General features: G+C 37.8%; 1 pseudogene; it reads left to right on the top strand.

Annotated features, from left to right (window-relative positions):
* The window catches only part of LOC141617313 (putative L-type lectin-domain containing receptor kinase S.5), a 66,664-nt pseudogene extending 52,946 nt beyond the window's left edge, over positions 1–13,718 (top strand).
* The last annotated feature ends 12,103 nt before the right edge of the window (positions 13,719–25,821 follow it).

Here is a 25,821-nt window from a genome sequence, read left to right as displayed (position 1 = left end):
ATTTGGTCCGTTTGACATTTATTCTTCGCCCGGACCCGTGTTTACACGCTAGCTGCGAACTGTCGCCATATTTTTTACCAAGACCTTGCTTGTCACAACGAGCGAATATTCTCTGACAGGTGTTTCGACATACCTTTATTATGTTCCCCCAGCGAGAATACAAGGACAGACATTCCCTCTCGAGACATGGAGATCAGTTCCCGATTATGTTCCCCCAGCGAGAGTTCACGGACAGGCAATCGTCCCTCTCGAGACATGGAGATCAACATCGACCCCAAACTCTTCGGAAGTTTGTTTGAAGCCGACACAAGCAGATTTCTCCCAGCAGTTCCTGACTACGACCTGCTGCCTCCTCCCAATATCGCGTTTTGTTTCCCCTGGAGTTTCAAGGAATTTCAGGTATGGTCTCTTCTTATGGCTGGCGAGCCTCCTTACGTAATCTAATGGACTTTAAACGACCCTCCCCGATAGTCGACAGACACTAAAATATTCCCGACGATAGGTCCTTGGCTCAAACCCCTTGAGCCGCCTCGCATCGCCATAGTCGTAAGGTTGTAATATTCGATTGACCTGATGGCTATACTTTGACTTTTTCCTTGTCCAAGCCTCAGTCAAAGTGGGGGCTCTGTATATACCTCATTTCTGCACCTCCCGCAAACCACCCGGTGATGATTGGGCCGCATGTTTGGTATACGGAACGATTTGTGACAGTTCGTAAGTTTATCGTCAAGTGATCGCTCAAACACTTGTGCTACCTCTTAATTGTCATCTACATGCCGATACGGTCATTTTGGCAGTAATTAGAGTACATTTGGAGTCCGGGTAAAAAACCGTCTTCATTTTCTAATAACCGAGTCAGAATGTTCTGCAATGTTCCGGATATTTCTATTCCATATTTTCCAATCTTTTAATATTTGGTAAAATACCTCCCGTAATATTCACACAAAATATTAAGGAAATGAGATTAATCCGCTATTCCATAATAGAAACGCGGAAATCTTTCTTCCGCAGGAGGAAACCACTGAGGAAAGTGTAATGCCCCGTAATTTGATAATAATTTATATAAATAATTTACGTAATTCGAATAATTAAATAATTAATTAATCGTGTTTATTTAGCATTTTGCAAGTGAGTCGGGAATTATTAATAATAAGCGAGACGGGTATATAGTAAGTAATTAGAAAAGGAGCGGGTTTCGTAAATGGGTCGGATCCGATTAAACCTAGACTATAAAAAGGAAAAAAAAAACAAACAAAGAAAACCCTAAACCTAAACCTACGTCGTTCGTGCGTGAGTTGCGATTCCGTCAGCCAGAAACCGTCACAAGGTAATCTCGTAACTACTCGCCTTAAATCGATTGTAACTTGTTAATTAGACCGCTAGATGACGAACCTAGGGTACCGTTGTGACCGTGGGACATCGGAGATTGTCGAGGACCCATCATTGACCGGAGTTAACTGCGGTGGTGGTGGTTGTGGCCGTGTTTTGGTGGCTGCGGGGATGGGTGTTCGAAAAGGGTAATTGGGGGTTTCGACCTAGAAATCGTGACTAATAGGACCTGGGTTTGGGTTAAGATGGTCTATGGGAAAGGGTCGACCATCAGGGTGGTTAGGTGGTGGTCGTTGGTGGCAAATGGTGGTTGCAATCACGAGTTTTGAACCCGACGGGAACAGGGGCGGTTTTGAGACAATTCGAACCCATTTCACGACACGACTTGACCTGGGTTGGTATTGGGTGGTTAGGGCGACCCAAGGGAGGACAGTGTGGCGGTTGATAGTGGTGGTTTGTGTCAGGGTGGCCGGAAAGTCGCAAAACAGGGCAGCTTGCCGGGGATTCGCGTGGTCGTCTTAAGACGACCACAGTACCTTCGTTAGTGGACCATAGAGCGTGTAGGGACCACCTTTGGGATCACCCTGCATCGGTGGTGGCAAGGGTGGCAACCATCAGTGGCGGTGGTGAACGGGGTGGCCGTGGGGAGTGGTTATTTAGGCGGTGGTTGTTGTTAATGTAGCGTGAGCAGGCGTCTTAAAACGCCGTCGTATCGTGGTGGTTTGACCACCACATAGGGTTCTGATGGGTGGGAGTTGATGACCCATCATCAGTGGTTCCACCGTGGGTCAGTGGTGATGACGGTGGTGACTGGTGGTGGCAGAAATGTGTGGTTTAAGACGGTCGCGTAAGTGTTCGATGAAATGTCAACATATGTTTTAAAAACTATGGAATTGTTTACGAGGACCTGTTTTGGGGACGCGTGTTTGGGCTAGTGGTTGACCTATGGGGCCGGTGGTTTGACCACCTGGGACCACCGTGGACCAGGGTAGCTAACCATGGTGGCGACGTGGCGGTAGGACCTTACGAGGGCATAGTAAAACACGGGTTAAAGAGCCTTGTCGAGGACATTGTATTAATTATTTTGAAACGGCTTTTCGTTATTGAGACGGTTATATATTATTAAATAATATAAATAAACATCGTAAATAATCATTTTATTTATATAATCTATAAAGAATAATTTATATATAAGTTATAAATAATTAATTTATGATACGGACAATTAGTAATTATATATGTGGTTATTATATTTTAATTAGGTGACGGAGTTGTGAAGCATTGACAGTCAGATCTGTTGCTTTATTGTTTGGACTGTTTGAGCTGCTTAATTGGATTTGCTGGCACTTTGAGGTAGGGAAATACACTTGTCCTATTATCGTCATAGTTGAATTGTGTTGACTTGATTCCTGGTTGTTGATTTACTTATCATTTATATTCGGAAAGGTGATTGACTGATTTGATCGTATTGAGTATGATATCACAACATCGGGTAACTGGCATGACTTTATGATTTAGCGATTGATGATTTATATACATATTGCATCGCATTAATTCTTATTGAGCATTTCATATGCATTGGAGTTGGAGGATGATGTGGTAGTGACGGTGTTGAGATACGATGTGATGTTGTGATAAGGCCCAGGGCGGGTTCTGCAGACTTGCCCTGGTGTCCTCACCGTTGAGTGGCGATCGGCTTCGGTCGATATATAGTCTACCGGGGATCGGTATGGTCAAGGGTTGTCCGGGATATGAGATATGAGATTGAGTTGAGATGGCGATGGAGGTGGCGGAGTATCATGCATATCATATTTATTGTTTTATTGTTTTCCCTACTCAACCTCGTGGTTGACCCTGTGTATTCGTGAACACCTGTGATGAACCGTTTTATGGGGAGCAGACTTGACAGGTTTAAGAGATAGGACGGGAGCTTGATGGGCGTGAGACACTGGATCAGACGACCTAGTAGCTAGATCATCATCTAGAAGACTTCACTTTTATTTACGTCAGTTCTTGTAATTTAATTTGAAAAGAGAATTTGTAATAATTAAGTTAAAATATTATATAAATTGCCTTGGAGTTTAATTTGTTATTCACTACCTCGAAACCGAGATGGTAACGATCCGTTTTATGAGGGAATGTCTTGACGAGGACTTCTTTTATAAACCGGGGTGTTACAAAGTGGTATCAGAGCGAACGATCCTCAGGCCTAAACCAATGAACCCAATGAATGTAGGATGTGTCTAAATAAAATGAACCCCTGGGTAGAAACTGTTAGGAGCTCAAAGTACGGTTAAGAAGGGGCCCTTAATTCGTGCTCTTTAGCCCTCTCAGTTTTGGACCAGGTAACCCGAGAGAAAACGAGAGAATGGGATTGTTAGAAGTGCCTGTTGCCAAACGAGGACAGTGATTGTCATCGAGTAGAATTAATTCTTGCAATGTGATGTTGTGATCGTGATAGAAACCTGTTAGTGATAAGTAAGGATTTGATAAGCAGAAAACCTTGAAATGTGTGACATGTGCATATTGAGACTGTGGCCTGATTGTTGAACATTGGTTGAATATATGTGAATGTCTGAGGATAGAATTCGTGCTTAAGTATATGCGGAATATGAATCCCGAAACCATGTTAGCTTAATACTCTTGAGATCATGAAAAGTGTTATCGAATTGCATGTTTTATTTATGATGATTCTGATAAGGAGTAAGTTGGAATGTGATATATGCCTAAGTACGTATTAAATTAGGCAAGTGATCAGTTAGGATGAATAGATAGGAGTAGTATGTTTATATGAGAATGAGCTATCGTAAAAGTAGACTGTGCCGAAATATTGTTCTGTCTCGATTTCTATTCTTAATCTATTGTGGCTGCTAATTATTCTCTGTTGTTACCTATAAATAGAACTTATGTGAAATCACCTACTGAGTTAGCTTTCTTCTGATGTTGGTTACATGCAAATAGGATATACGGTTTAGGAATAATGATGTTTAGTAATCAGTAGATAGAAAGTTTTGTGCTAGATGTTTCGATAAATAATTTGTAGAATTTCACATCTAATCACAATTTCCGTTAAATTCAACTTCGCTTATTAGCATTCACTTATGCATCAAATCGTGGAATCATGAGAACTTTGTTGTTTTAGTATCTAATAGCGATTTTTGTAAATTGGCCGAAATTTAGAAGATTTTATTTAATCCCTGCTTGAACAAATTAAGTTGAGAAATTCGCCGTACATTTAAACTTGATGAATTGAATCTCGTTAATTTTCTTATACGCATTAAACTCTTTAAATTTTGTGAAAAGTATTATAACTCGAGCTTTACTTGGGAAGTTATTTAATTGTGAATTCTTTTGAAATAACCCAAGAATTTTAAATTAAAAATATAGTTCTATTTCAACTTTTCTTACAATAGCTACATAATTCATGAGTCTTATTAGTCCGACCTGACAATGTTCTTACAAGATGATAATAACATGTACATTAGATAAGCGTCTTGACGATTGTTAACATGAAAGTTTATCTGGATTAACGTGTTGATCTGAAAGTTAAGGGACTAAATGTGATTGAGGGTTACATGAATTCCATTGTAATGTATTCCATATGTTTAAAGCATTGTAGGTATCTCGTGTGCTCATGATGTTTGTAATGAACGAAAATGCGTAATTATAAAATTTTATTGCCATGATCATTAAAGTCGGATAAGAACGTGTTAAAAAATTTTAATCTCCTAACATATGTTTTTGATCGAAGTTGGAATCTTAAATTTTCTAATCCATGTTTAGTGATCGATTTTCTAATTTTAAACGTTCTAATCCATGATAATCAAACTTAAATTCCCTATGGTTAATTTTATAAATTTTGCTATCGGTGTTTTCTTGAGGGAATAAAATATGCATAGGGATAGTACATAAATTCACGGCTAGTTCTGAATGTAATATGTTACGTTGTTCTAAATGTTTCCCATGTAATTATGTGTTTCTATATTTGTATTTATTGCCTTCCAGGTGTTATTTGATTTCAGTTGAATTATAAGCTATGTTAGAATATGAAGAATGACGTTGTTAATAATTCATGAATAAATATATGCAATTAAATTGATATGAAATGCTAAAGTGATCGCGACGGTTATTCATCTTGATTGAATCTAAAATACTAGCTTAAATAATTATGACAACTGAAATATATTTTCTGTTGCTAATTATTTTGCTTCCATGTATTATGTCAAGTAGGCTGGATATTAATATGAGATTGCCACTGTTGATACACAAGTTACTGATGTGTGTTCATGATAGTCATTACAGACATGCTAAATTACTTGACAATGTTGGTCACATGCTAGGTATATATGTAGAAGTAATAATGGAAATTGGTTGTGACTAGAAAGGACTGCAGTAATTACTTTTTCTGAATTATATGGTAAATGTTCATTAATCTTGTGATGGGTGTCAACTCTTGCAAATCGCGTGGCTGCTTATGTGGTAATTGTCATCTATTTCTGTGCTATCATCTTTATGCAAGCATATCTATATATATATATATATTTATAAACCATTATTTTATTTACCTGGTTTGTGAGACGGGATGAATTGTGAGATGAGTTAGTTATCTATAAGTGTTGTTGAAGTTTTGAAATTTGTTAAAGGATGATGTAATATACGGAGTATATTGGTTTGGATGTAGTAGAAATTGTGAGCTAGTACTGAGATTGGTTGGGATAGTTATCTAAGAGACTGATTTGTGAATACGGATTGTGAGTTGTCTGATATGGAAAGATAAGGATTGAAGGTTTTGGGTATGATAGATGATTGTTGGCAAGTATAATGGAGAGGAGTTATTGGGGTAAGAGAGTTTATGATTTCATGGAAATAGAGTGAATAGAGTTTGGTTGTGTTTTGAGGAGACCTTAGAAGATGAAGTAGAGATTGTGAAGGTAGTGATATTTGGAGCGGTAGTACCAAGGATTGGATGGATTCGTTGAGGAGATCGACTCGAAAGGTGACTGAGTAATTGCCATCTAGGGCCAACCTATGTAGATGTATCTCTAGTTACTAGAAGTCGTTAGTTCTTGATAATGTGTTGCGTTGGGTTTAGGAAGTGACACCTTATTGATTGGAATAATGTAAGCCTGTCGGATGTGGTGATTCTAATTGTTGTAGGATGTGTGAGTTTCAATTTGGGTTTAGTGATCTTTTCTATGGTTATCAAATTCGCAATGGCGATTATAATGTTATGTGACAAGGATATTTGGTAAAGGTTACGAGGACGTAACCATGTTTTTAGGTGGAGAGGATTGTAAAATCTTGTATTCTTATCTAGTAATTCTTATCTGGTATTAGGATCTAATTGCTGTGTTAAACTCGTTGTGAAAGGATGTGGTTGTGTTTAAACTTCGAGACGAAGTTTGTCTTTAGGAGGGTGGAATGTGACACTCGAATTTTCATTCTTTTGGTTGGTTAAACTTGTGTGGGTAATTCGGTGATGTTTGAACGCTGTTGTTGTTGAGACTCTAAGTACTGACTCGTTGTGGGTAATTCGAGTGAACTTGGGACGAAGTTCATTTTAAGGGGGGAAGATTGTAATGCCCCGTAATTTGATAATAATTTATATAAATAATTTACGTAATTCGAATAATTAAATAATTAATTAATCGTGTTTATTTAGCATTTTGCAAGTGAGTCGGGAATTATTAATAATAAGCGAGACGGGTATATAGTAAGTAATTAGAAAAGGAGCGGGTTTCGTAAATGGGTCGGATCCGTTTAAACCTAGACTATAAAAAGGAAAAAAAAAAAACAAACAAAGAAAACCCTAAACCTAAACCTACGTCGTTCGTGCGTGAGTTGCGATTCCGTCAGCCAGAAACCGTCACAAGGTAATCTCGTAACTACTCGCCTTAAATCGATTGTAACTTGTTAATTAGACCGCTAGATGACGAACCTAGGGTACCGTTGTGACCGTGGGACATCGGAGATTGTCGAGGACCCATCATTGACCGGAGTTAATCTGCGGTGGTGGTGGTTGTGGCCGTGTTTTGGTGGTCGGGATGGGTGTTCGAAAAGGGTAATTGGGGGTTTCGACCTAGAAATCGTGACTAAGAGGACCTGGGTTTGGGTTAAGATGGTCTATGGGAAAGGGTCGACCATCAGGGTGGTTAGGTGGTGGTCGTTGGTGGCAAATGGTGGTTGCAATCACGAGTTTTGAACCCGACGGGAACAGGGGCGGTTTTGAGACAATTCGAACCCATTTCACGACACGACTTGACCTGGGTTGGTATTGGGTGGTTAGGGCGACCCAAGGGAGGACAGTGTGTGGCGGTTGATAGTGGTGGTTTGTGTCGGGGTGGCCGGAAAGTCGCAAAACAGGCGACTTGCGGGGATTCGCGTGGTCGTCTTAAGACGACCACAGTACCTTCGTTAGTGGACCATAGAGCGTGTAGGGACCACCTTTGGGATCACCCTGCATCGGTGGTGGCAAGGGTGGCAACCATCAGTGGCGGTGGTGAACGGGGTGGCCGTGGGGAGTGGTTATTTAGGCGGTGGTTGTTGTTAATGTAGCGTGAGCGACGTCTTAAAACGCCGTCGTATCGTGGTGGTTTGACCACCACATAGGGTTCTGATGGGTGGGAGTTGATGACCCATCATCGTGGTTCCACCGTGGGTCGTGGTGATGACGGTGGTGACTGGTGGTGGCGAAAATGTGTGGTTTAAGACGGTCGCGTAAGTGTTCGATGAAATGTCAACATATGTTTTAAAAACTATGGAATTGTTTACGAGGACCTGTTTTGGGGACGCGTGTTTGGGCTAGTGGTTGACCTATGGGGCCGGTGGTTTGACCACCTGGGACCACCGTGGACCAGGGTAGCTAACCATGGTGGCGACGTGGCGGTAGGACCTTACGAGGGCATAGTAAAACACGGGTTAAAGAGCCTTGTCGAGGACATTGTATTAATTATTTTGAAACGGCTTTTCGTTATTGAGACGGTTATATATTATTAAATAATATAAATAAACATCGTAAATAATCATTTTATTTATATAATCTATAAAGAATAATTTATATATAAGTTATAAATAATTAATTTATGATACGGACAATTAGTAATTATATATGTGGTTATTATATTTTAATTAGGTGACGGAGTTGTGAAGCATTGACAATCGGATCTGTTGCTTTATTGTTTGACTTTGTTTGAGCCGCTTAATTGGATTTGCTGGCACTTTGAGGTAGGGAAATACACTTGTCCTATTATCGTCATAGTTGAATTGTGTTGACTTGATTCCTGGTTGTTGATTTTCTTATCATTTATATTCGGAAAGGTGATTGACTGATTTGATCGTATTGAGTATGATATCACAACATCGGGTAACTGGCATGACTTTATGATTTAGCGATTCATGATTTATATACATATTGCATCGCATTAATTCTTGTTGAGCATTTCATATGCATTGGAGTTGGAGGATGATGTGGTAGTGACGGTGTTGAGATACGATGTGATGTTGTGATAAGGCCCAGGCGGGTTCTGCGGACTTGCCCTGGTGTCCTCATTGTTGAGTGGCAGATCGGCTTCGGTCGATATATAGTCTACCGGGATCGGTATGGTCTGGGTTGTCCGGATATGAGATATGAGATTGAGTTGAGATGGCGATGGAGGTGGCGGAGTATCATGCATATCATATTTATTGTTTTATTGTTTTCCCTACTCAACCTCGTGGTTGACCCTGTGTATTCGTGAACACCTGTGATGAACCGTTTTATGGGGAGCAGACTTGACAGGTTTAAGAGATAGGACGGGAGCTTGATGGGCGTGAGACACTGGATCAGACGACCTAGTAGCTAGATCATCATCTAGAAGACTTCACTTTTATTTACGTCAGTTCTTGTAATTTAATTTGAAAAGAGAATTTGTAATAATTAAGTTAAAATATTATATAAATTGCCTTGGAGTTTAATTTGTTATTCACTACCTCGGGAAACCGAGATGGTAACAGTCCGTTTTATGAGGGAATGTCTTGACGAGGACTTCTTTTATAAACCGGGGTGTTACAGAAAGGACGCAGCAAGTGCTGCGCCTCTTCCAACAGACGCATTGCCTGCTGCGCCTCTTCCTCAGTCCTTTTCTGCGTATTTTCCGTATCTTTTCGAGATTCACTTCCAAAGTTTCTCCGAAAACCCTACTTCCTCCATGTGATTAGTATAAATAGAGACCTTCGGTCTCACATATTTCTCACGAGAGTGTCCGCCCTTCTCTTCTCCCTTTGCATTCTAGACCACGTTCTTACTTTTTGGCGTCTACGTGCTTGAACTTTCGACCACGTAAGCTCGGATCTTTCTGAGTACCAGCCTCGTTTTGCATGACCGACCAATTTGACCAACTCCACATCAATCAACATTAATCAATCATATTCGTATTCCTCTTAGAGGGCACTTTCGTCGTACATTCGAGTCGAGCATCACTAAACGTTAACTTAGTTCATCTCGTTTCGTCAAACATGTAAGTTTGAGGGTGTAAATCCTTCTTTTGTTTATTGTTCTTTATTATCGTAATCAATATTGTAAGATTTATGTCGAAAGTATTCTTAAAACCGATTTGTAAAACCTTGTTTAAAAACCCTTTTTACGGATTATCAGAGGACAACCGTCGAGAAAGGACGCAGCAACTGCCGCGCCTCTTCGTGAGGCTGCCGCAGTTCCTGCTTCCTTTCTTCTTCCTTCGTCTTTTGATAATTTGATTGTTTTGTTTCGTTTTCAATTGTTCATCTTTCTTTTAATCCGATAATTTGAACATAATAATTTTAACATGTAAATAAATCATCATTAATTAATCCATCATTAAATCCCGACTTAAATCCCTTATAATTTATATTTGCGGGTTTTCGTCATTGAAATCAATTCGGGTTTTAGAGGTTCGATTTACTCATATTGAATCTCTGGAATTCATCTTTGATATACTTGTATCTGTTATTTACCGTCACCATCATTAATTCATCATTAATATCATGTTTAACCTAATTAATTTGATTAGTTTGATAATTTGTAATTAATAATCTTATTAATCTTGTAATATTTTGTTCTAATTAGTTTCATTCATGTTTTATCGTTTTTATGACCTCATTCACATTTAAAAAATATGTTAATCACTCATCCGAGTTAATTATCCATTAATCAAGAATTAAAATCACCAATGAGCATTAACGAGTTGCGGTTCCGGCTTCACAGCCAGAACTCAACCCAGGAACAGACGCAGCGACTGCTGTGCCTCTTCCAAGGGACGCAGCTCTGCTGCGCCTGTTCCCGGTTGACTTCTGTCTCTGAATTCCCGTTTCTGTTTTGACCTAGTTTATTAATTACGTGTTTAATTTAACTATTACTCGTATTATCACCTAATATCTGTTCGTTTATTCATTTATTCTTTCTTTTCTAAAATTATCCGTTTTAAATGTATTTTCGACATAAATCATTAAATCCGATGCAATTATTGTAATTTTCCTTTATTGTATTTTTATTGTATTTCTTTTATTATATTGCTTGTATGCTTTCACATGCAATCGATCTAAATCTCTACCTCGACATTAATTGTATGTTAAATTACGTGTTAACCGACTTAGTTAATTCTCACATGCTAGGATTAATTTATTGGATGTTGCATAGCATGCATATAATCGACAATATATCGAGTATAGATAATTTCCCTAATCATTAGTAGAGGCCGCTATCGAGGCGGGCGGGATTAGGTGTTCGATCAAAAGAGCTTCCTAATACGTACCCTCACCCCTTACTCTAGATCTCTGTGAACATCCGTGTTCATTGGCATCCACGAGAGTCATTCTAGACATAGAATGCTAAGGGTGACGAGTGCTTAGTGTTCATGTCATTACTTTGTGTCTTGACATGACACGAGGTATTCGAACGGTTTCCAATTTTCCACAATAAATTGGTGGCGACTCCACAAATGCAAACAACCAAAGAGAGGAAAAGCTTGCTTTGCTTTTCGCCCCCGTGGGCCCGCGTCCACAGGTGCTTGAGGGTACTAAACCTCATCCAGTGGACATTCTCAAGGGGACATGCTTATGTGGGGGGTGGCAGATAACTGGAATCCCATGTAAGCATGTATGTAGAGCCATTTTTTTACAATAGGGAGCAACCAATGGACTATGTGGATGGATTCTATAGGGGTCAATGTTACAAGCTCACCTATGGAGAACATATGCATCCTTTACCTGATCAAGATGCATGGCCAACCTTCCAATTCCCTCAAGTTTTACCCCCTATTCCAGAGAGGAGCATAGGAAGACCTGCAAGGCAAAGAAAGAGGAAACCAGACGAGCCCAAAAAAAAAGGTAAAAGATCAACAATTATTACATGCTCAATATGCAAAACTGTTGGACACAATGCAAGATCATGTAAAGGAGGTCCAACAGCAAAACAGAGGAACACTAGTGGTGGTGGTGGCAGTCAGAAAAAAAGGGTAAGAAAGATGGAGCTTCAATAAGCAAGGGTTAAGTATGTTTCTGAAAAGACACTCATTTTTTGGCTAAGCTAGGTTGTTAACTAAGTTAGTTGCCATATTTTGTTGTAGTGATTTATCAGCTTATATTTTATGCATTTGGTAAACTGTTATGGGTATATTTTGTGCAGTTTCTTAACTGTGTTGCAGCTTTTGGTGATTTGTATATCACACAATCAGCAAATTTTTGGTGATTTATAAATTAAAGGAACAACCTTTGTATAATTAACAACAATGATCAATGCTAGCATTGCAAGTTTTAATCTTATCAATTGCATTTGATTCTATTACAGTTGTTGCATATTACATAGTTCTCTTATCAACTTCTTAGGTTCATCACGACATATAACAGAAACATGTACATAAAAATGGCTATTTTTATGCTAAGTTGTAGTAGCTTTGACATATCATCCATTTTTGCCTTCAAGAAATAAAGCATCTCAGCTTATTCCTTCATATTCTTCGTCACTTCATGTAGACTATGCATTTGTTCTTCTTCTTCTTCTTCTTCTTCTTCTTCTTCTTCTTCTTCTTCTTCTTCTTCTTCTTCTTCTTCTTCTTCATGTTGATTGCCTTTTACTATTTTAGCTTTGCACCATTAAAACCAACCACAATCATCATACTTGTAATATAGCTTCATTGGATTTGCGGCAGTAGGCCCCGAGGACCTTATGTTTGATCTTTTATTGCATCTTGGGCATTGTTTGTTTTCTACTTGAATTCCTCTTGAATAAGAACTTGCATTAGATATATAAGACATTATTGAGTTTCCTTATGTATTGATACTTGTTTTAATTGTAAATGAGGGAGATTTGCCTTTTAAAGCAAGAGATTCCAACGGCTACATCAATATAGCCGTTATTTTTGTCCTGTTCTAGAAATTGGGTACATTGGGCAAAAGTTTGAAACACAGGGGTACCATGGGTAAAAAGTATACAATTAAAACTAACTTTCCCACCAAAAACTGAAAACCTAACTGCCGTTAAGAAAACTAAACAGTCGTTTGTCAATGGGCAGTTTGGGAAGGAAAAAGTCAAACTAATGGGTACCTTATGTAAAAAGTTAATTTGAGGGGTACCATGTGTAATCTGCCAAAGTTCGAGGGTAACATGGGAAATTTCAAATGTTTAATTGATCTCAGGATGGTGCCATCAGAGCATGATGCTTCTTCTGGTGTACGAGTACATGCCAAATGGAAGCCTAGACAATCACATTTTCTGTGATGAAGGTGAGACGCCATTAAGCTAGGAGCTTCGATACAAAGCCGTAAAAGGGGTAGCATTCGCCCTACACTACCTCCACTATGAGTGCGACGAAAAGGTCATCCACCGAGATCTCAAGGGCAGCAACATCATGCTTGACAACAACTTCAATGCCCGCCTTGGCGACTTTGGTCTAGCTCGTGTTGTGGAACATGAAAAAACCTCTTATGCTGCAATGGAAAGCGTACATGGCACTATGGGGTACATTGCCCCAGAGTGTTTCCACACAGGCAAGGCAACTAGGGAATCCGATATGTACGGCTTCGGTGCAGATCTTCTCGAGGTAGCATGTGGACATCGCCCCTGGGTCAAGAAGGGCGGGTATCACAACCTTGTCGATTGGGTCTGGTCGAAGCATCGCGAAGGGCCCCTTATAGATGTCGTTGACGAGAAGCTAGAAAATGAGTATGTGAAGGAGGATGCGGGGCGGGTTTTACTATTGAGCTTGGCCTGTTCTCACCCAATTTCAAGTGAACGGCCCAAGACACAGGCAATACTTGAGATTTTTTCAGGATCAGTACCTGGCCCAGTTGTATCGCCTTCCAAACTTGTCTTCATCTGGCCCTCGACGGAGCCAATGGGCAATATAATCTCTGAGTTTTCAACACTACCCCTATGAAATCCTCGCAGAACAATCGGTCAGGGTCGACCCCCACTGTTGGTTAGCCCGCGAAGTCCATTCACCAATGGTCTGGAAGTCTGAAACTTTGTATTGCCATTTTGTCAGTGTATATTATGATGGTGGACTTTGTAGTTGTAATATCATTTTCATTTCTTCCAGTAATCATTTCTTAAACTACAAATTTGTAACAAAAGTTTGATTGCAGACAATTTTTTTGGCAACGTTCAAGAAAAGGTAGCTTACATAGCTCTAACCCAACTCTCAAGTTTAGTTAATAGTTTGTGATCAGTCGAGGACATAATCCCCTATTTACTAAAAGAATAGGAAAAGTCAATATTTTCCACCTAAAATATATTTTCTAGAATAGAGGTTGGTATTTTTTTAGCATGTATTATAGGTATGGTGAGTTATAAATAGACATACTTTTAGATTTAAATATTTATAACATTCAATATTTCACCCTCTCCATAAATCTATCTCTTGGTGTTAAGATAAAGATTTTTTTTTCGGTTTTTTCCCATGGTACCCTCGAACTTTACCAGATTACACATGGTACCCCTCATTTTAAGTTTTTCCATATGGTACCCCTGTGTTTACCTTTTTCTTTCCCAAAATACCCTTTAGCAGTCTTCCGTCATAACTCCGTTAATACTTTGACTAATGGCTTTTTTTTGTTATTTAATACACTAATCCTCATATCTAATACACTAATCCTAATTTTATACAATAAACTAACTTTAAAATCTAAATCCCCAAACCACATTATCATCATCTTCTTCAACATCACCCCAAAAAACCTCCTTTCTTACCCAACACCATACGAACCACCATCATCATGGTTTAACAAATCAATCACCCGAAACAATCCTCAATCCCGCCGCTGCAATCTGCATTATTATCCGGCGTTGACGGGATGAGCGTTGTCAGGGAGAAACCCACCATTGATTTACAAATCGATCAATTGAAAGCCACCTACCTCGCACCTCCGTCGACGGCAAATGACGTGGCAACGGCGACGACAACAAATTGTTTCTCACACCTCCGTCTCCTTCTTAACAAACCCGCAACCACCTTGACGACTACATTATGTACCTTTTCCTCCTGCTTAGCCACCGCTGTTAATGATTTCGACAAATTGTGACGGACGATGGCAAGACGGTGTATGAGAGGTGGCAGAGTACAGTGGTGGATCGAGAGGAGTCTAGCCATGATTCTGATTAAGCCTATCCAGCCACCTCGGTCTTGGGATCGGGAGCGGATTTCAAGGAGGGTGGGACAGGTAGTTGTAGTTAAGAAGAAGATGATGATGGTTAGTATGGTGGTGGGTGAAAGAGGGGTTTTTGTTGGGGTGATTTTGAAGAAGATGATGATAATGGATGGTTTGAGAATTTAGAATTAAAGTTAGTTTATTGTATAAAATTAGGATTAATGTATTAGATGAGGAGCATTAGTGTATTAAATAACAAAATAAGGGTCATTAGTTAAAAGGGCTAACGGAATGATGACGGAAGTTTGAGAAAGGGTATATTGGGAAAGAAAAAGGTAAATACGAGGGTACCATATGTAGAAACTTAAAATGAGGGGTATCATGTGTAATCTGCCAAAATTCGAGGGTACCATGGAAAATTTCCGTTTTTTTTACAGAACTTTATGATAAAAATTCATTGATTTTTAATGATAAAAAATTGCGGCTAAAAATATGTTATTAGTAATCATTAATTTCATTAAAATACTCATTTCATAATTTATTACGATTTTAATTTTTATTTCTCAAATCAAAATTCAAGGATGAGAAACATGTAAAATAAATGAACTATTAAATTAAATTTCATAAATAATACACTAAATAAAATAAAACTCTATAAATACCGTATGTTTTGCACGGGTGTATACTAGTACTAATTAAGCCAAGAATTTAAAAGACGACCTTTGATTAAGTTATATGGAGACATGGGGTCGTTAATGATCAACATCAACAAACATCCATGTCTATGTAGGATTTTTGATACACTTCTGTTATGTAATATGCAGAGCATTGTTTAGTAGTTGAGGAAGTACAAAATGAAGGTTGCACTAGGTTTTAGGTAAGGCGCCATCGGGTACCCCTTTAATAAAGAATGCATGTGAGAGGGTGACGCCGAGATTGGGTGCCACCCGATGGCCCCAACTCATTCCATTTAAATAAGAACTAGTTTTGTAGCCTGTGAAAATCACGGGATCGTTAATAATTGACTGTGTTTAAATGTTTATTTTGTGAATAACTTATATGGAGTAGTCCCTCTCTCTCAATCATTTATTTAATTTTAATTAAAAAAACCACCCACAAATAATTAAAAAAAAAAGGTAAATAAATGAACACAACTGGGGGAGCGGTATTTTAAAACAAAAGTTTAATACACTCCAAATTTTGATTCGGGATGATAGGCAAACCAAAATGTGAATAGCTTGGTTGTTTTGAAGCGAGGACACAATCCGTCAAATTGAACTTTTGGGTACTTGTGGTCTTACGGACAATCTTGACGCCATAGAAGTATTGGAACATGAATTTGCGCTCCATTGTGGTCCCCTGTTTTCAAAGGATTTAAAAATATGGGTATAAATTGCTACCAATAAAACAAAACATTAAAAGAAGTCACCCTTTCATATATGAACAAATTGCATTGAAATTTATTTTCTACTCCATATGAAGTTAAAAACCTCCTAACTTCGAAATATATAGCGTGATTACTTTTCATTCATTATCGTTTCTTTGTGTACAAAAATATAACCTTCTTATTACTTCACTTATAGTAAGTACACATACAGATATAGAATTTAAATAACGGAAAATTTACGCAGTACCCCTAAACTTTGCCACTTTGCACGTGGTACCCAACTTTTAAGTTTGTGTACATGATGCACTTGAAGTTTGATTTTCAAGCACGATGTGCTTCTTTTTTTTATCGTTCTTAAAATCTTCAATTGAACATAAATCATAGACCGGAAATCAGAATTGGCCAATTTTTTTTTTTTTCAAATTGGTTATCTTAACGAGATCTCTAAACTGATAACAAAAAAAAGGTCATTCGGAATTTAAGATTGAAGTTATGGTTGATTTGAGATATTCGTAAAAAAACAAATTATAGAAAACGTCGGTCGGCAATTTTTTTTCTCAAACCGCAGATTGTGACCAGAGAATCATTTTAGAACAAACCTTGGTTGATTACGAATTCCGATCTAATAGTTATGCTAAATTCAAATTTTTTTATAACGATAAAAATGGTACGTTGTGCATGAAAATCAAATATGAAGGGTATCATGTACACAGTGTTAAATAATTGGGTACCACGTGAAAAGTTGCAAAGTTTAAGGGTACCACGTGAATTTTCCGTTTAAATAAATACTCTCGTTAAAATCCTAAAACTCGTACAATATGGATAATTATGTTAGTCTCATAAAAATATTTCTTATTGGGTATGCAAAATAATTACGCGAAGTTCAAAGCACATCCATGTTAGGATCGCATTAAAATATACATACTTCCTACACTAACATCATTAATTAAATTATCGATTTAAGTAATTGAATTGGCACCTCCAATTAAGACTATTAAATATAAATACATGAACAAAAAGAAAAGGAAAAAGGAGACACAAAATTCCTGTTGGAGTTAGTGTCCTCCATAATAGTGCGTCAACATAATAAATCTCATTAATGGAATATCATCAGATATTTAATTACTTGATCCTCGTCAGTTGATTAACGTAAATCGATAACGGTTGGCTGACTAGAGTTTGACGTTATTGTCGTGAGACGGCAGTGATCAACTGACCCCTTTCGGTCACACCTATAGGAACGAACCCCAATTGATAACTAATTAATTGTATGAGATACAATTTATTTAGTCCCTTGATTTAAAGACTAAAAAGTTAGTCGATTATTTTTAGAGAGATTTCGAGTTGCGAACTCGAGGAGCGGCAGTTATTATTTAGTTATGCGATAATTGAATAATAAGTTTTGGGAGACGGGTTTTAGTTAATTAATTGTTAACTCACTAAAATTGTACTAATTGATTAATGTGATTAATATTGGTACGTAAATAATATGTGTAGCGTTACACGTATATTTACGAAGTCATTTGGACGAAATTAATTGGAAGTATTTAAACATGAAGCGATGTTTAAATAATATTTACACGTACTTGTGCGACAAATATAAGAAACAATATGGACCCGTAAATGGGTAATTGGACCGTGTAAAATAGAGTGTAGTGAATGATCATTACACTTTGCTTATTTTTCTTCCATAATTGTCATATGATCATTATGTGTCATAATGCATTGGACAATTAAAAAAATAAGAAAAACTACTCCCTCACTCCACCTCCACCTACCCGGCCCTATTCCTCCTTTATACTCCATCTATTGTTCATTTTTACATACTACCTCACTTTACATTTTGCATGTGAACAATTTTTGTATATCTCTCTAAAAATAATTATTCATCACTACTAAGATTGTTAGTATACATACATTTTATTACTAAGACTTGTTAGTAATATTATAAATAATATCAAGGGTTCAATATTAACAAGTTCTAGTTCAATACTTGTTATTATTTTTGGGTAAGTTCTTGGGTGCAACAAGAAGGAGATCTTCTCTTTGAAGATTAGTAAGGAGGATCATCCATTTGGAATAAGCTCAAGAACAAGCTAGTAAGGTGAACTAGTTTGTGCCCTTTTTACCACAAAATCAATGTAAGGAAATTGTTTTTCCTTATACTTTCATTTTTATGCTTTCATATTAGCATGCATGTTACATAGATCACCTAAATGACAAATTATGAGATAATTTATTTTTTATTAGAGAGTCTAATATGGATCTATGATCTTTCAATTCCAATAAAATACTATAAATTACAGAGAAAAAAAAAAACTGACTTTTGTAAGGACGGGTAATGTTGGTTTGGACAACCTGGTATCAAATACGACAATATGAATTGGTATTTGGATGAGATTTTATAGAAATAAAATCAATGACTCTTGATTTTCTCGTTTGAGTTGCTAATGATTTTTCAATTGCCTCTTTAATTAATGGTTTTTCAATTGTTTTTCCTTATACTTTCATTTTTATGCTTTCATATTAGCATGCATGTTACATAAATCACCTAAATGACAAATTATGAGATAATTTAATTTTTATTAGAGAGTCTAATATGGATCTATGATCTTTCAAGTGGTATCAGAGCTTAGGCTTGTAATTTGCATGTTGATTTTAAGCATTTTAATGAATTATGAGATAATTTATAAAAACTCAAAAATTGTGTTAAAAGAGGTTTTAGCACGAAATTTTTGGGACATGCATACCTACTGATCTCAAAAGGTTTGTGGTATTTTTTGGTGATTTTTGAAGTTTTTTTTGCTATTTTTCATGATTTTTGGTAGAAAACCGAGTCAAAATGCCGTATTTTACTTAAAAATTGACTAAAAATAGTTAAAAGTTGATTCGGTATATGGATTTTTTTATGGTATTTCATGCATGTTTTCTACTAATTGTATGCAAAAAGTTGAAGGTTGGTTCGAATTTTTTGCATGTTTATTGATTTGATGAGATAAAAGTCGATAAAAGTGAAATTAATTAATCATAATTTTGAAACATTTGATTCTGCCCATGATAAATTTATATACATTTAAAAATATTATTTAAATGTTAAAAGTGATTTTTCATGTGTGTTTTCACTTTGTTTTGATGTTTATTGGTTTTAGTGGTTAAAAACCGATAAATATCGATCTTTTTCTTTATAAAATTTATCCGGAATTTTTGGGCAATTTTTTTGACATTTTGGTATTCTTGGGAGTGTTACAGAATATGAAAAAAATTTGTTTCAATTTTTTGGGTAATTTTTCAATTATTTTTGATTTTTACTTAAATATTATGATTTTGTCGATTAAACTAGCAAAATATCACCAAATCAAACTAATTATTTATCATAAAATTAGTAATTTTGAGGTTCAAAATAGTTTGGACAATTAGTTTGGACTTAAATGAGATTTAAGAGTTGATTATTTATTTTTACATGTTAAAAATCGATTAAATCCACAAAAACCGAGATGGATACCAACGAATGATAGATATGGCGATTTTGGCATCATTTTTACAGCATTTTAAGCATATTTATTTAAGTTGAATGAATAATTGTCATTTATTTAAAGTATTTATCTTGTTGTACCTAGTATGACCTAGTTAATTTTAATCGTTATTATCCGAAATGAATGAGAATATCGATTTGTTTGTAATTAAATACGATCTCGTATCGTCGGTTTGTAATTAACTAATAGTTTTATTTATTTTATTAATTAATGTATAATAGGAATAGCTATGTAATTTAATTATAATAGTTATTTTTACCGGCGTTTCCAAAAGACGGATTACAACGAGTCGGAGTCTATTTTTGGAAGGTGTTCCAAATCCCACAAGGAAGAGCCACTTATGGAATGAAGAGGCAAGGGACCAAGGAGTTGGTTTCCGAAATGTAATAGACTAGTTTTTATTAACTATGTGACCATACTAGGATTTATTCATATGCTTAGATGTTTGCTTGTTTTATTTTCGCGCATGCCAAAATCGCCATTCACATGCATTTTATTTTCGCGGTTGTCAATTCACGTCATTTACATTCACTAAATTAATTCACTTATAAGGAATTTATGACTAAATTGACAAGATCTCTCACATAACTAAAATTGAGATTAGCCTTACCAATTAGTAACACCTATGAATCTCTTGTTCATTAGAGCCACGCTCGCCCAAGTGAGGTGTTCTCTTTTTACCTTGGGTAAGTAGGATGGTAAACGGTTATCACACGCTAAAATTGGTTGGACTCAACGGGATATAAGACGGTCTTGTGTTCCGGGGCTAGTAGATGAATTTGAGGAAATTCGTCGACCAAGAGTTCTAGAGGTCGAATTAGTCAACGTGACTTACCGAATTTAAGCAGTTATGGGATGTTTCGCCCAAGCGATGCTCATTTTTTTTAATATTTGGGTCTTGGAATCATTTATATAATTTAGTGGGGAGTCATTATATAAATGCTAAAACTTGCTAAACATGTTTTTACAAGTAATTTTTAAAACAATGAATGTTAATTTTTCCATTTTGTTGTAGCATTTTAATTCGCAATGGCAACTTCATCAACTCCATCGACTACTTCACTAGGCAAAGATTCATGGCTAAGGTCCGTAATGGACAAATGTATTTTAAAATATGACGGTAGTAACTTTCTAGAATGGGAATCCAACATCAAAAGTGTCGCGTTGTCCGACAATGTGCTCACTTACTTGATCGATGCTCCTCCAATCAAGCCCGGTGCAAGAGCTTCATCGGCGGTGCGGACCGCCTATGATGACTATGTGAGGATGTTGAATGATATCAAGAATGTGTTGATATGGTCAATATCCCCAAAGCTCAAGCTATCATTCATTTCTTTAAATGCGTACGAGATTTTCACTCATATGATCACTATGTTTTCAGAAACACCAAAAGTCCGTCAATACGATGCGGCGGCACTCTTCTTTGAAGCTAAGCTTGAGAGGGGCCAAAAGATTGGTCCCCATGTACTCAAAATGGTCGAATATGTTGACATCCTAGAGCGTTTAGGGTGTAAGATTCCTAAGACTCTTGTGGTGGATCGTATCCTCCACTCACTCCCCACAAAGTTTGCCCACTTTAGGGTAAAATACAACATGAATGACATGTATAAGAGTTACCATGAAATTCATGCACTCCTCACCCTAGCGGAGAGGGATATGGAGGCTAGTGGGAGTGAAAAAGGAGATGTTTTAACCATGAAGTTAAAGAACATGTCCCTTGGAGTCATGAAAGGAAAAAGGAAGGAAAAGTCCTAATTCAAGAAATCGTCAAAGAAAAATGACAAGGGAAAGGGGAAGACCGTTGAGAATGGAAATCCCAAGGCAAAAAGTGTCAAGCTCTCCGAGGCCGAATGTTTCCATTGTAATGGGAAGGGGCATTATAGGAGGTGTTGTCCCAAATACTTGGAGGATCTCAAGGAAGGGCGTGTGACGCCTATTGGTATGATTTCCTCTTTCTATGTGATAGACGTTAATTATGCTTGTACTTCCACTTGGGTACTTGATACCGGATGTGGCTCTCACCTTTGTAACCATTTTCAGGATTTAAGGGACGTGCAAGCACTAGCAAAAGGTGATGTGGACCTCCGCATGGGCAATGGAGCTAGAGTAGCCGCTGTTTCCGTGGGGACCTATGTGCTCACTTTAACTAGTGGTTTAGAGTTGTATTTAAATAATTGTTATTTTGTACCAACTTTAACTAAGAACATCATCTCCATTTCCGCGTTAGACGCGGAAGGCTTTTGTTTTATGATTAAAGATAAGTGTTGTACTTTTTCTTTTAATGATGTGGTTTATGGCAAGGCCATTTCAATTGGAGGCATTTATGTTTTAAATGATGTTAATGACGTTTATCATGTGGAAACTAAAAAGCTCAAAACGGGTGATCCAAACGAATCCTACCTTTGGCATTGTCGTTTAGGCCACATAAACGAAAGACGCATTAAGAGACTTGCTTCATCAAAAGTGCTCAAACCATTTGGTTTCGAAACTTATGGTACATGCGAGTCTTGCCTTCTAGGCAAGATGACTCATGCACCTTTTGCGGGAAAAGGGACACGAGCTAGTGAGGTTTTGGCTCTCATACATACGGATGTGTGTGGACCATTAACCATCACCGCTAGAGGAGGTTTTCACTACTTCATTACTTTTACTGATGACTTAAGTAGATATGAGTATGTCTACTTAATGAAGAACAAGAGTGAAGCCTTTGACAAGTTCAAAGAGTTCCAAAATGAAGTAGAGAACCAATTGAATAAAAGGATAAAGACCCTACGGTCCGACCGTGGTGGTGAGTATTTAAATAATGAATTTGATTCACACATAAAAGATTGTGGTATAGAATCACAATGGACTCCTCCTGGCACACCGCAATTGAATGGTGTGTCCAAAAGGAGAAACCGAACTTTACTTGATATGGTTCGGTCTATGATGAGTCTAACTGAGCTTCCTAGTTCATTTTGGGGTTTTGCCCTCTTGTCTGCAGTATTTTCACTAAATTGAAGCCCGACTAAAGCGACCGATAAGACTCCATATGAGATATGGACAGGGAAAGTCTCTCATTTGTCATTCATGCGTATTTGGGGTTGCGAAGTGTACGTTAAGATCAAGTCTGACAATAAGCTTGCACCTAGGTCTGACAAATGTCTTTTTGTAGGATATCCAAGGGAAACACGTGGCTATTACTTCTACAATAAACACGAGAACAAAGTGTTTGTGGCTCGTGATGCTGTCTTCCTAAAAAAGGAGTTTATTTCTAGGAGACGGAGTGGGAGAAAATTTGAACTTGAAGAAGTTCTAGAGCCACAAACCGAGAATGAGGTAGAGGAGAACGTGGAGGATAGCATTCCCTCTTCCTCTGAAACGGTAATTATTCCTAGAAAGTCAAGTAGGATTTCTAATCCACCTGATCGCTACCTTGGTAACATCGAAGAGGATGGTGTTTTGTTACTTTTTGAAAGTGATGAACCCACTACCTACAAATCGGCCATGTCTAGTCCCGACTCCTCGCTTTGGCTAGAAGCCATGTGGTCCGAAATGGATTCCATGTACGAGAACCAAGTATGGGACTTGGTGGATTTACCTGAGGGAGTGCGGCCCGTTCAGTGTAAATGGATATGTAAAATTAAGCTCGGCGTGGATAAACATGTGGATGTTTACAAAGCTAGATTGGTGGCAAAAAGTTTCACCCAAGTTGGTTTACACTATGACGAAACCTTCGCTCCAATCGCGAGGCTTAGGTCCATCAGGATAATCTTAGCGGTTGCCACATTTCATGATTATGAGATTTGGCAAATGGATGTCAAAACCGCCTTCTTGAATCAGATTCTAGAAGAAGAGGTGTACATGATACAACTTGAAGGTTTTGTTGATACTTCTAACCTTAAGAAGGTGTGTAAGCTTAAAAGGTCCATCTATGGTCTTAAGCAAACATCTAGGAGTTGGAATCATCACTTTGATCATGTTATTAAACAATGTGGTTTCACTAGAAGTCTGGAAGAACCGTGTTTATACATGAAGTTTAGTGGGAGTAAGGTTGCATTCCTTGTCCTATATGTGGATGACATATTGCTCATTGGGAATGATGTTCCATCACTCACTTCCGTTAAGGAGTGGCTAGGGAAACACTTCCAAATTAAGGACTTGGGAGAGGCACAACGAATCTTAGGTATCCGGATCTATAGGGATAGGTCCAAGAGGATACTAGCATTGAGTCAAGAAGCTTATATTGACAAAGGTTGATGCGTGTCTTTTATATGATGTTTTACATCCCATTTTACACGCATTTCAGAGCTCATTCATGTAGTTTATGCTACATTTCTCCCTATTTCCGTCTACTTCCGTATTTTTGTACATTATTGCAGAAATGTGAAGAATCCAGCGGAAATCGAGCTAAATCCGTCCCCGAGTATCCTGCATTGCATATGACGTGAAGTATTCACCCGAGGAACGAGCTTGGTGCGCAATTCAAGGCCCAAAAGACAAGTCCACGAGTTTATAGAAGTCAAGTAGCAGCTTTCGGGCATCGATCGACCACGCGCCATCGATCGATCGACCAACCATCGGGTTCGAAGCTATGTTCATTGCTATTCATCGATCGACCATCCTAGCGATCGATCGACCAAATTGCTATTCCGGCGAGAATTAAAAACCGTGAATCTTGAAGCCCAAAGTTATGTTAGGTTTAGGAAATAAAGTTACGTTAGTTGCTATATAACGTAACCTAGAAACATCAGTTTAGCATTCAGTTTTACATCGAAGTTTTTATCATTCAGTTTTACTAGTTCAATAATCAGTAATTTAGGGTTCTTAATATTGTTCTATATTCAATACAAAATCGGGTTTCGGATCTTTCTTCTGCAATTTCGTTCGGTACTATTCTGTTCTTATTTCAGTTTATTGCTTTATTATTGTTCATAGATATAGAATTGCTAGTTAGTATCCCTAAAGCCAATTTATCATTTTATGTTATTTGTTTATCTTACCGCATTAATCATGAATTCAGTAATTTTATGCCCTAATTTTATTGTTGTTATCGTTCTTAGTATGAGTAACTAATTTATTCGTGCTAGGATGTAGGGGAATTATAGTGTAGGCGGCGTAGAATGAACACGATCGAATCGCGTGTCGGTCGATCGACCGACATACTTGGTCGATCGATCGACCTCGTGGGGTTTTACTATCGTTTTAATTGTTTTAATTCTTTATTCGACGAATCGAGTGCACACGACTAGTTGAATGTTTAGGATGTGACTGACCCATAAGATCGAGAGATAGGGACGTTGTTAGATCACCAATTAAAATGACTAAACTATCTTTGAGATCGAAAGATAGGTAAAGTTTAGATTATTAGTCACTTTTCAGGACGAGAGTCAGTATTAGTGATATTAGGGACTTATAGCGAGATCGAAAGATGCTATTCGTTAAGAGTGGACCGAGAGGACCTCTTGTTTCCCGCCTCACTTGTGTTCGATTTAGACCTGTTTAGTATGCTGCCGCCGAAACTGTAATGAACCAACCATCCTAGTACCCCTCCTTTATATGTTTAATCCGTCTTTTTCGTTTACTGTCTTTATTTATTCTTAGCTATAGACCAATTCAACTCAACCACCACAATCGTTACTAATGGGGCATATTCTGCACCGCTGACCAAGTCAACATACTGAGCAAGGTCAAAGATGTCCACAGCAAGTCAACGACTTAGACAACCTAGCCGATGCCGCCCATCGGCCTGTCAACCTGGGTCCCGGCATGTCAACCTGCCAGCCGGGACACATATCCGCGTACTCATATCCAAGACCCCTCGGCGGCGGGTCACCAGCGCCCGCCGGCCATCCATAGGTCCCTCGGCCGAGGTGTAGATCAGTCTTTCCACCTGCTAGCCACTTGGCCACTTGGCCACTACGTGACAAAAGGTGAAGTCTATAAATACTCCTCAACCTTCATTGAGGAAAAGATCCAATCCAGAAATACACA

This window comes from Silene latifolia, chromosome X, assembly GCF_048544455.1.
Source record: "Silene latifolia isolate original U9 population chromosome X, ASM4854445v1, whole genome shotgun sequence".
Lineage (NCBI taxonomy): Eukaryota > Viridiplantae > Streptophyta > Magnoliopsida > Caryophyllales > Caryophyllaceae > Silene > Silene latifolia.
This window is presented reverse-complemented; position numbering and strand designations above follow the sequence as displayed.